Raw genomic sequence first — 11,889 nt, forward strand, 5'->3', positions numbered from 1 at the left:
CCTGTGACCTGACTACGTTATTTGAGTGCTGCCTCATCCTGATTTATTTTACTCGTACCCTATCTCCACTATTATTCTGGATTGTTCCTCATACCTCTGGTAGTCCTGCATTCTGGGCTCCTTCTACCTTGCTAACACAGACACTTGCTGGTGTCTGACACTCATACACAGTAACACATCCATGCTCATACAAACACATTACACATGCATGCTCACACACGTATAGATCTATCTAGATGTCTATCTATCTATCTACAAACACACATACATATATCTCACCTCTCCTGCAGTTTTCTTTCTGGCTGCTTACGCACATCCACACGAGGCACTTCCAGCAGTGGACAGGGGTTAGCATGGACACACTGACTGGTCTGCGGCTATGCAGCAGCATATGCAACAAACTGCAATGCACTGTGTGTTTCTTTCAGAACCAGCATTAACTTTTTCAGCTATTTAACCTGTCTGGATTTGACCACACAAGCCAGCCTTTGCCCCCCACATGCATCAGTGAGCTTGGCCATCCATGACCCTGTTGCTGGTTCACTGTTTTTCCTTCCTTGGACCACTAAAGACCAGCAACATCTAGATGCAGTTTTGAAGATGCTCTGACCCAGTCGTCTAACCATCACAATTTAGCCCCTGTCAAAGTCGCTCAGATCCTTATGCTTGCCCATTTTTCCTGCTTCTAACACATCTATTTTGAGGACGAAATGTTTGCTTGCTGCCCATTATATCCCGCCCATTGACAAGTGCCATGATAACAAGCTTATCAGTGTTATTCACCTGTCAGTGAACATAATGTTATAACTGATGGTGAATATACCAAATATCTAAAAGCCCAACACTACTCTGCCTATACTTGGGCAGAGAGCGATGTTTATGTTATGTAAGAGGATTGCTACCCATTTAAGCACTTTATGAACGGAGTTATACATACTGAACATATTGTTCTTTTTGCTATGTGATACTGTATCTTAGAGGGTTTCACCTTACCAAACTTTTTTCTTGTATAAGTAGAATGTCAGCCTGGAGATTATGGCTCAAGGTAGTATGTAGTAAAAATCTATTTTATTTTATTTATTTTTTTGCTTTTTTTAAATTATTTTTCTTCAAATTGTTAAAATTAATTGAAATGAAACCCATTAACTGAGAAGTTCCATTGAAAAATATCTTTCCTATTGAGCATAAAATGCACGGAACAATGGGAGAAGGTTTGCATCCTTACCCATCGCTGCTCCAGGAATAATAGGGATTGCTGGCCAATTGGTGCCGTCCTCCATCTGTCACTTCTACTTATCGTCCAGACGTGCCCAATAGGTGCTGGAGGTGTGATGTCACCCAGGACTCCCTCCTTCATTTATGGTAGCATTGTCCGCAAATTGTTCCCTCATCAGTTCATTCACAGCTGCAGAACTTCACGAATAGGGTCGTCCCATTTACGCCAGGATTGTACCTTCTTCACCATACGTCCTACTTGATAGCTTGGTTTCGGAAGTTGGTACTCTGCCGCCTACTGCCAGCGGCAAAAGCCTTGATTCCCCTACGATGGGGCGACCCTGCCCCACCCACTCTCAAGGACTGGGTCCTCCGGGTAGAGCAGATACAGGTGTTTTAGGAAATGGCTTTGTTAGCGTCAGAGCAGAAGATTAGTACCGGGCTACATGGCTCCACTAGCTGGAGTTTGTCTCTGGGCCCCTCATTCTCCATCTCCTGGAATAGGGGTCTCTAGCTGCCTCTCTCGGCACTCATCTCTTTCCCTCTTTTTCCTTTTTACTTCTTTTCCCTTCCTTTTACTCCCTATGTTGGTTATTTCCTCTTGGTTTGTATATTGTGGATGTTAGTCTTCCCCTCTTGTTTTTTTTTCTTTTTCGTGCCTCCCTTCCTCCCCTCTCCTTTCCCACCTCCTTCTTATCCCTGTCCTCCTCTTGGTCCTGGGGTCCTGACGGTGCTCGCTGTTATTACCGTATTTGCTCGATTATAAGACAAGGTTAACAATCGTCTTATGTCCGAGGTTGTCTTCTAATCAGACCTCAAATAGAGGCGCTGCAGGGGACCTGGATCATCCTCTCCGATGGGCGTCTGCAACCCCCAGGGGGTTATCAGGGGGTTAAAAAGGAATATCTGGGAGGCAGAGTGACATACATGGGGTTGAAATGAATATCAGGGAGGCAGAGTACCATATAGGGGGTATAAGGCATTTCTGGGGGGCAGATTGGCATATAAGGAGGTATAGGGCCTCTCTTCTGGGGAGCAGATGTGCATAACTGGGGGCAGGTTGGCAAATAAAAGAAAATAAAAACAAAAAATGCATTTTTCTCTATCATAGTCTTCATTAAATACGAAAAAATAGTTTACATGTGAATTCATATAGTATTCAGGCTTTTTCCGTTACCGCTCATCCTGGAGCTATTGGAAGACGTACGCTCAGCCAACATATTAAGTAAACTTGATTTACGTTGAGCTTACAGCTTGATATCAATATGAAAGGGAGATGAATAGAAGACGGCGTTCCGAATGAAACCACATGAAACACTGGATGTTAGCCTCTTTCTCCCGGTAACATATTTTAGGTAGTCAGGGAAAAATAAGGGTTCTTGGCTCCTAGTCACGGAGCTTCCGTGACAGAGGGTATCTGTTCTTTACAGTAATGCTGTTTAACTCCCGATAATCAATACAGGGTCGTAGTCCTCCATCCTTCTTATGGATAAAAAAAGATTCCTGCCCCTGCTGGAGAAGTAGAAGGCCTGATAAACCCTTTGGCGAGGTTTTCGACGATATAGTCTTTCAAAGATGCAAGTTCAGGTTCGGATAACGGGTATATGCGACTGAAAGGGATAGCGGATCCTGGGTACAGTTCAATTGGACAATCATACGATCGAAAAGGAGGAAGTCTGTCTGCCCCTCTCTTCTCGAAAACGTCCTTAAAGTGACTGTAAGGAAGAGGTATCTATTGGGGAGAGGTGGACAGGTGGGTGACACATACCGTAGTCCTCTTCAGACAATCTTAAGTGCAGTGGGTAGATACGAAACGGAAAATCCCAGTCTCCCAATTGATAGAGGGATTATGTGTTCTCAGCCATGGAAGACCCAGAATGACTGGAGATATGGGGGAGGTCATAACATCGAATCGAATGTTTTTCCCCAATCTTAAATAGCAGGGTAGTGGTCTCTCGAATAATGGGCCCAGTCTTCAGAAGGCTACCGTCAACCAGCTGTATGGCCATAGGGTTTTTCTTATGACGGGTTGGGATGGAGAGCGACCATACCAAATCAAAGTCCAGGAAATTGCCACTAGCCCCAGAGTCCACCATACCTGAGAGGTTAACGGACCTCCTACTCCACTGTAAGGATACAGAGAGAGAAAGATGAGCTGCAAAGCTAGACATTTTGCCAGTAGTGACTTGCAGATGGAGGATAGATTCTTTACCCTTACGGAAATGGGCGCGTGTTCTGCAGTCCTGGAGGGTATGGCCTGGTCTGCCGCAGTATAGGCAGAGGCCCAATGATCTACAGAGGGGAAGGATTGACGTTCGAGTCTTCTTTCTCTGAGGCGTCGATCAATCTGGGTGGAGAGCTTGATGAAATCCTCTAGACCGGTAGGGATGGAGGTGCGAGCAAGCTCATCTTTCACTAGGCCAGAGAGACCCCAGTGGAATTGGTCGTGGAGGGATGGATCGTTCCATGAAGATTCGAGAGCCAGGCGTCTGAAATCAGTGATGTAATCCTCAATTGGTCGTCTACCTTGCTTGAGAGCTCTTAGAGAGGTGTTAGCCAAAAATGTCCTGAAAGGATCATCATACATAGAATCCAGAGCCTGAAAGAAGCCCATGAGTCCAACAGTGGGCTGTGACTGTGAAGAAGATGATGAGCCCATGCTTGAGGTTTGTCAGAGAGGAGAGAAATCACGGTATGGACCCTTATGTAGTTGGTGGTGTAGGTTCTTGGCTTTAAATTGAAGAATATCTGAGATGAAGTAATGAAAGTTCGGTACTTTTTACGGTCGGCCGTGAATAGTTCAGGGAGAGGAACTTGTTGTTTCACGGCTGAGGCACCTTCCAGGATAGGGGGTAGAGGAGCCACGGCTGAGTCCGCTGGAGCAGCATGCGGCACTTGAAGAAGTTGCATCTGCTGCCTAAGCTGATTTTGACTTGCCTGGAGTTCTTGGCGAGACTGAGTCGTAGTGTAGTGATGATGTCAGTCAAGCCTGTGGGCTTCATAGAGGCTCAGTGATTATGTGAGGATGGAGCAATGTGGAGTCCGATATGCAGGGACATAACCCCAGGACGGTGTCTGAAAGCTAAATGCAGCTAGTACAAGGTGCAACGCAGTAGCGGAGGTCAGGAACGTAGCTGAGGTCATATCAGGAATACTGGACAGCAGCGACAGAAGTGGAGCGGAGACCAGTATGCAGGAGAAACAGGTACGGTATTTAGATAATCAGTCCCAAAAACGAAGTCAAGGAGAAGCCAAAAATCGGTACACAGGTGTAGGAGCCGTCTAGTCCCCAAGGCCAAGGAGGAACCAAAAGGATAAACGTAGGCAAGCCGGGTCTGGTACCTGAAGGGTCAATAAATAGAGGAGTCAAGGCAAGCCGGGTCTGGTACACGAAGGGTAGGTAAGTAGAGGAGTCAAGGCAAGCCGGGTCTGGTACACGAAATCATCAGCAAAGAGAGCACTCAGGAGGTACGTAAGGGAAGCACAATAACTGAGCACTGAGCAAAGCTCAGTGCTCGGTTTTAAACTTACCGCTCGGCTACACCCCGCCCCTAGGGACGGGACAGTCCCCGAGCATGCACTCAGTGTTAGCAGAATGGGAACAATAAAGTTAAGCTAGAGGGCGCGCACGTGCCCCTAGCAACACACACCAGAGGAAGACCAGAAGATGGATGCCGCGGCGATGGAACCCGTACCCGCGGGTACGCAGCACTGGACCCGGTATCAGTGGGTAGCGGGTATTCCGGTGAGTCGCTGCGGTGAATCCTGACTGCTGGACCCTGACAGGTCAGACAGCAACAAAGTCTAAATCAGAAGCCAGAGTCAGGAAGCCAGGAAATAAGAAACTCCATTTAGTAGCCAAGGGTCGGGTAACGGAGGAAAGCGGAGTCAAGGTATAAGCCAGGTTTGGTACACAGGATAGTAGTAGAAGGTAATACACGCACAGGGAAGCTCACACAGAAACAATCACTGAGCACTGAGCATAGCTTTTTTAAACTTACCGCCTGGAAGAAGCCTTGCCCCCAACTGTGACATCATCTGTGCGCGTTCCCCGGCATCTCCATTCGTGGACGCATAAAGTTTGTTGAGAGCATGCGCCTAGTGGCAGACATGCTGGCAGAGTTGCTTCATCGGGGGGGCGGAGTTGCGGACCCTGACAGGTATGCCAAAACCGACGTACCAGGTAGGCCTTGAAGAAGGCAAAAGAAAGAAGACACAAACTTAACCGTGCCATAACTTTATTAAAAATACGAAGCATGACAATATGTATTAACACGATTACAGAGCAAGTGACATGAAAGCATTGCGCATTTCAGATGTTGGTTGTGGGATATATAGAGAAAAACAGGAGGAGTTCCATCTGCCTAACTTTTTGAGTACATGGGCTGGAACTATATTCTTGGAAGCCGCTGAGGTTGCCCTGATTCTAAAGGAGTGTCCAAAATATGCGAACGGGTTAAGGCCTATCCTGGTTAGTAATAACCTTACATATCTAATGAATGTGACCGATGATAATGGCTGGGAAAAGGTAAAAGAAGACTGTCAAAAACAATAATAAGGCTCCCAGGACTGCAACTGGGCACCAAGCGGAATCGGTAGGAAAAAACGTGATTTGTGTACTTGGACCGGACTGATTTGTTTTCGGATGCCCGAGGGACAGCACGTAATGATCAGCAACGCGACACAAGTCCGAGACTTCCAGAAACAAAGTTGAATAAGGTGTAGAGGCCAGTTCCCTAGGTCGCATGAATCCGTAAAATGCTAAAAACATGGCAACTTTAAGCACTATACATGTAGCAGGAGTAAAGGGGTGTGCATTTAAGCAGTTTACCAAGGCTCTGAAAATCTCACCATCAAGTGACAAGCCTTGACTGGCTTGGTCTTTTGGAGACATCTTAGTAAGGCTTTGACCGGGTGAGTAGAAATCAGAGAGGGTTACTTCGGTAAATACAGCCAGGGCCCGGCCCTACAATGGAGCCGACTGGGGCAATTGCCCCAGGCGGCACTTTAGAAGGGGCGGCACTTTGCCGCCCCAAGCGCTTTTTTTTTTGTTGTTTTTTTTGAAGCGGAGGAGAGAGAGAGAGGGGCACCGAGTGGTTTTCACTCGGCGCCCCTCTCTCTCTCTCCTCTGCGGCGAGTCTCCCTGTTCGGTCTCGGTGCCGGCTTGTAATGCAGAGCGCCGGAAGTGACATCAATTTCCGGCGCTCAGCATTACAAGCCGGCACCGTGGCAGAGCATGGAGACTCGCCGCACGACTGTTTAAAGGTAAGTACCAGGGGGGGGTGTAGATTATGGCGTCGGCGAAGTTTAAAATGCCGCGTTATTTTAAACTTCGCCCCAGGCGGCGTTAAGTCTTCGGCCGGCCCTGAATACAGCGATATGTGATGTTGGACCGTTAAATAAAGCTTAATCATACCATATGAGAGGGCTAGGGTAGAATGGCAGTATGCTGTGAAAGCTAGGAAAGTGCCAACTGAATAAGCATTCGTGGGAGCAGATGCTTGTACGAATCTGGAAAATAGGGACCAGGCTCTATCATATGACTTCCTGGTATTGCTGGACAACGCTCTCATGATAATATGACGAGCTGTGTCAGATGTTTCTCTAGGCTCATCAAAAACCGGAGCAGTTGTCAGTGCTGCTGCCGCTGTGGGGTGGACTTCGAAAAACTTCTGGAAATTAAAACGAGATAAAGCGTCAGTCGCTATATTATGCGCACCCGGCACATAAGAACATCTAATTGAGAATTTGTGATATACCGATAACCAAGTAAGCTTACGCATAAACCACATAATGTGAACTGTGGACAACCTCCCTTTATTGACAATTTACACTGTGGCCATGTTATCTGTGAAGAAGGTGACTGTTTCACCTGTCCACTTGCTGCCCCAGACTGCCGCTGCCGCCACAATAGGGTAGATTTCAAACAAGGCCGAGGTGTTGTGAAAGTGGGGAATTTTGTGCATCTGAGAAGACCATTTCTCAGCTATCCACTGATAGTGGCAAATAGCTGTCTGATCTATGATCACTGAATCCTCAGTCCTATGGGATGCCGACAGCAAAGACAGGAGATGGGAGAAAATGACCTGCCTTGAGGAATTATACGCATAGCAAAATTAAGATGACCCATAAGGGATTGCAATTGGAGTTTAGAACGCGTATCGAACCTCATGAAAACCTGGATGATATCCTGGATTCTCTGGAGTTTAACACTAGACAGGCTGGCTTCCATTTTATTAGAATCCAGAACTAGACCCAAGAATTCTAAGACAGTAACTGGACCTGCCATCTTGTGTTGGGTTACGACGCTCCTTGAATAATTCCAGTAACTTTTATAGACAGTATGGGGATACGTTGGGAGCCTCAACAGTTAAGAAATCATCCAAGTAATGAATAACCACGGGGCATCGGGAAGAATTCAGCAGGAGCCAACACAAAGTCAGCTAAGGTGTCAAAGAGTTTTGGACTACTCCTAGAACCAAAAACGAAACGGGTCGCGAAGTAGTATTTCCCTCCCCATTTAATCCCATGAAGATGCCACAAATCTGGATGAATAGGTGATAATTTGAACGCATCTGTAATATCTGCCTTGGATAACCATGCGCCTCTCCCTGCATGGACTATGGCCTAAATGGCGTTATCGACAGAGGCGTAGTTGAGGGAGAACTCTTCAGCCGGTATGAGGGAATTAATGCTGGGGCAAGTAGAAGAATAAGGGGCAGACAAATCAAAAATGAGTCTCTTTTTAACAGAAAATTTGCTTACAGCAATGCCAATTCTTGAGACAGAAGAAGATTCACCGCATCTGGGTCTGATACAGCTGACCTGAGGTTTGGACATTCCCAAGACTCCTGGGGCATGGCCACCACTGTATGGAAACCATATGCTAGGCCCTGAATCAGAAAATTCACTAAATCGGGGGGAGGATGGAACTAGGGCGGCAACTAATTATTATTTTCATAATTGATTAGTCGGCTGATTATTTTTTCTATTTATCTGATAAAAAAATAAATGTAAATTTTTTCATTTGTTTAAAATTTAATAAATCAAAAAAACACAGAATAAAAAAAGAATAAAAAAATGATAAAAATGCATTTCTTGTTTTTATTTCCCAACCTTGCCACACTGCCTCCCAGATATGCCGCACTGCCTCCCAGATATGCCACTCCGCCCTCCCCACATATGCCTTATATACCCTATATGCCTTATACACCCTGATATGCCACTGTGCCCCCTGATATGCCTTATACCCCAGTATGGCTGTATGGTATACATCAGGTATGCCACTCCGCCCTCCCTAGATATGCCTTATACCCCCCAGATATGCCATAGTGCCCTCATAGATTCACAGACTCTTTCACAGACTCGTTCACAGCACACTGACACAATACTTTTTTATAAATAAATACAGGATTTAGATCCTCTTAGTGTGCCCCCCTTTACCTTAACACTGCACCTTAAGTTAACCTTATTAAATTAATTAAACCCTCAGTCCTCAGCATTAAATTAACCCTTAAGACCCCATCAACCATAACTGCCCCTAAATTAACCCTAACGACCCCATCAACCATAACTGTCCTTAAATTAACCCTAAAGACCCCATTAACCATAACTGCCCCTAAATTAACCCCACCTCCCCTATTCATTTTATACTTACCGTTAGATGAGTTGCTGAGCAGTGTGGACACTATAAGGAAAGGGGTGGGGCCAATCTTCAGAGTGACTGCAGGGAGGGACTGGTAAGTAGTAACTGCTGTGAGTGGCATTGAATGAACCGGATTATAAAACAAGGGGTATTTTTCAGAGCATTTGCTCGGAAAAAAACCCTCATCTTATAATCGATAAAATCGATTCAACTATTATCGATTTTATTGATTAGTTGTTGCAGCCCTAGATGGAATAAATAAAGCCCCAGGGCACATAGTATGGGTGTGGGCCATATGACATTTAGTGCAAATATGCAGAAGCCTGCACTGACTGAAATGGCAACCGGTGGTGTTGAATTTGTTGAATATCTGGGATCTGCCAAGAAAAGAGATGGGTCTACACAATTTATCATGTGTCTTAGAAAGCGTAGGCCCCAGGGTAGGCAGACGTACCTGCCGAGCTAGTGGAGGGAGGACTGTCGGTAGCGGGACAAAAGTTAGCTGCGTGGGCCGTAGACTGAAAATATGACACACGGGGGTTTTGAGACCTGCAAAATGTCTGCAAAACTGTTCCGTGTCCACCCGACTCCAGTCTGTAACATAACTAAACTGGGCAAGTGCTGCAGCTGCCTTAGCGGAAAACAATCTGTGATAATCGTGGAAGGCATGACCCCCATATTTATAACCTAATTCCATAACTTTATATAAATACTGGTCTAGCTCCTCCCTTCTAGAAGGGAATGCTGAACATAAGACATCCCTATAAATGCTGAAGGCCAGGACAAATTCAGGGACAGATAACTTTTTGGCCACTCTGGGGTCTTTAACTTTAAGCACCACCGAAACGTTGCTGCAGGAAAAAGCCTTATTATCCGCCAGGTCATGAGAACTTATGAGAAGGGAGACCAAATTAATGTCTTTCCTAAGATTACCCTGGATAATATGCGCTGGAGAAATCGAAGGAGATCCGCCAGATGACGAACCTGACCCCATGGCCCAGAAGGGGGCAGTCCCCAGCTAGGCAGGGCCTGTAAGGGGGTGTGGGACTGTTGCAGCAGGCTGGGTTTCTAAATTGGTTAGCCTCTCTTGAATGGAGGAGACCGATGCCACAAGTGAGGTAAGCATATCTCTCATATGAGCCAAGTCCACCTAAGTGGACTGCCGAGTGCTAGATCTAGGAGGAGGAGATGGGGGAGTACAAAACAGTAGGCGTAAAAGTTCCGCTTTTCTAGCAGATGCTGAAAATGGAATGCCTCTCCTAGTTAATTCCGCTGTTAATTTTGGAATTGTCCATGCTCGGAGGAAAGGAGAGGCGGCAACGTCTGACCCTGGTGCAGGTGAGCAAGGCATGGAGGACCTATCCTCTTGATCAAAATGGAGCGACATTCTATGAATACATGAAAAGGAACCTCATTAGATACCACATACTCAAGGAACTATCTAAACTAATTTATAGCTAATCGGGCTCTGCTACAAAGCGGGACGAAAACGTAGGGGGAGGCCTAACTAACTTCCTGTGAGACACGAAGTACTAGCTCGGGGGGCATAACCTCCAAATGAGGAGGGGAGATTGCATCGGGGTGGGGAGGTGGGCAACTGACTAATTCAAAAGAGGCAGGCTACCTAAGAGGTGACGTAACGAGATCTCGAAAAGCCTCCTAACTAACTCACTAAACTTGGCACTAAGGATAAAACCCCCGCCAAATTACCTGATCCTTCAAATTTGGAAAGAGGACTCCGGGCTTCAATAACCAGAACTGACTTGTGGATAGTATAAAAATTTGTAGGTAAAGCAGATAGTAAAACGAAACTGGCGAGATGGTCCCCTTGGTGACTGCTTGGGAGGTGCCTAGGTAATGGGAACCTAAAGGAGCAAAATACACATACACAAACCACATGACCTGGGCACTTAACCTAAATAAATCATGTAACAATAACAAAAAGGGGTTAAAATCAAATAATCCTCCTTATTTGAGTGCAACCCTAAATTAACCTAGCCATAAAATATACTAAATATATAACATGCAGATACACAGAAACCAGCATAGTGAAAACACATCAAACACATGGACAAATTGGAATGTACATAGCGACGACATGAAGTGAGACCCTGTAAGGATCATAGGAACAAGCCCATGAGAATGTCTGAGCACAGAAAAGGAGACCGGAAAAAACAACCGAATGTATGTACCATAAGCCGGCAGGTGAACAAAAGACGTGGTTTCTAAAGCAACCATCACGCAGAAGAACCCTTTCTGCCGCACGCAAAATTGAAATAACTGCGTGGTGTCACTGTCAAGGTGCTAGATGAAAAGCGCCCGTGGGATGCTTACTACTGGAACCAACAAGTATCAGTGTTATAAATATAAAAACGTGTCTGTATTTTATGAATCTTACTATAATTATTGAATAACATTTACTGTATGAATATATATATATTTACACTGTTATGCTATCAATAACCACTATCGAGTGTAAAGTCAGAGTCCACACTCCTTGTTTTCTGCAATTAACAATATTTATTAAGAGAGGCTAAACAAATTAACAATACATATACAAATTACTATAAGTTAGTATATGCTGTTACCAAACTAACTATTCATTGATTGAATGGAAATAACAAAGAAACAGCAGGATAAGCCTGTAAACACGTGATACAATTACCACTCCCTTGTGATCATCTCCACACAGACTCAGAGAGAGAGAGAGAGAGAGAGAGAGAGAGAGTTGGCAGGACTTTATAAACACAATAAGTCCTCCTTCTGCTGGACACTCCCCTGGTAACCTATCTTCTCCAGTGACCCTTAGAGACCAAGGTGATAGAAAAGGGAAAGGACATTGCACTGGGGGAGGGAGTGGAAGGTGACCAAATGTCCTAACTGATTTGCCATGTGCTCTGCAGAGAAGAATCTCCATTAATGTTTGAGACCATTTTAAGGTCTTGTATAGAGAGGCTTTGCCCATTGGATCTCTGCATCATAACACCATTTCACTTCATTGGCATGCAGTTGGTTGTCAATCATGCCTT

General features: G+C 45.4%; 1 pseudogene; it reads right to left on the minus strand.

Moving 5' to 3' along the window:
* Positions 1–7,043: 7,043 nt before the first annotated feature.
* On the minus strand, positions 7,044–8,055 carry LOC128497131 (uncharacterized; annotated as a pseudogene).
* Positions 8,056–11,889: the final 3,834 nt, after the last annotated feature.

This window comes from Spea bombifrons, chromosome 1 (genome assembly GCF_027358695.1).
Source record: "Spea bombifrons isolate aSpeBom1 chromosome 1, aSpeBom1.2.pri, whole genome shotgun sequence".
Classification (NCBI taxonomy): Eukaryota; Metazoa; Chordata; class Amphibia; order Anura; family Pelobatidae; genus Spea; species Spea bombifrons.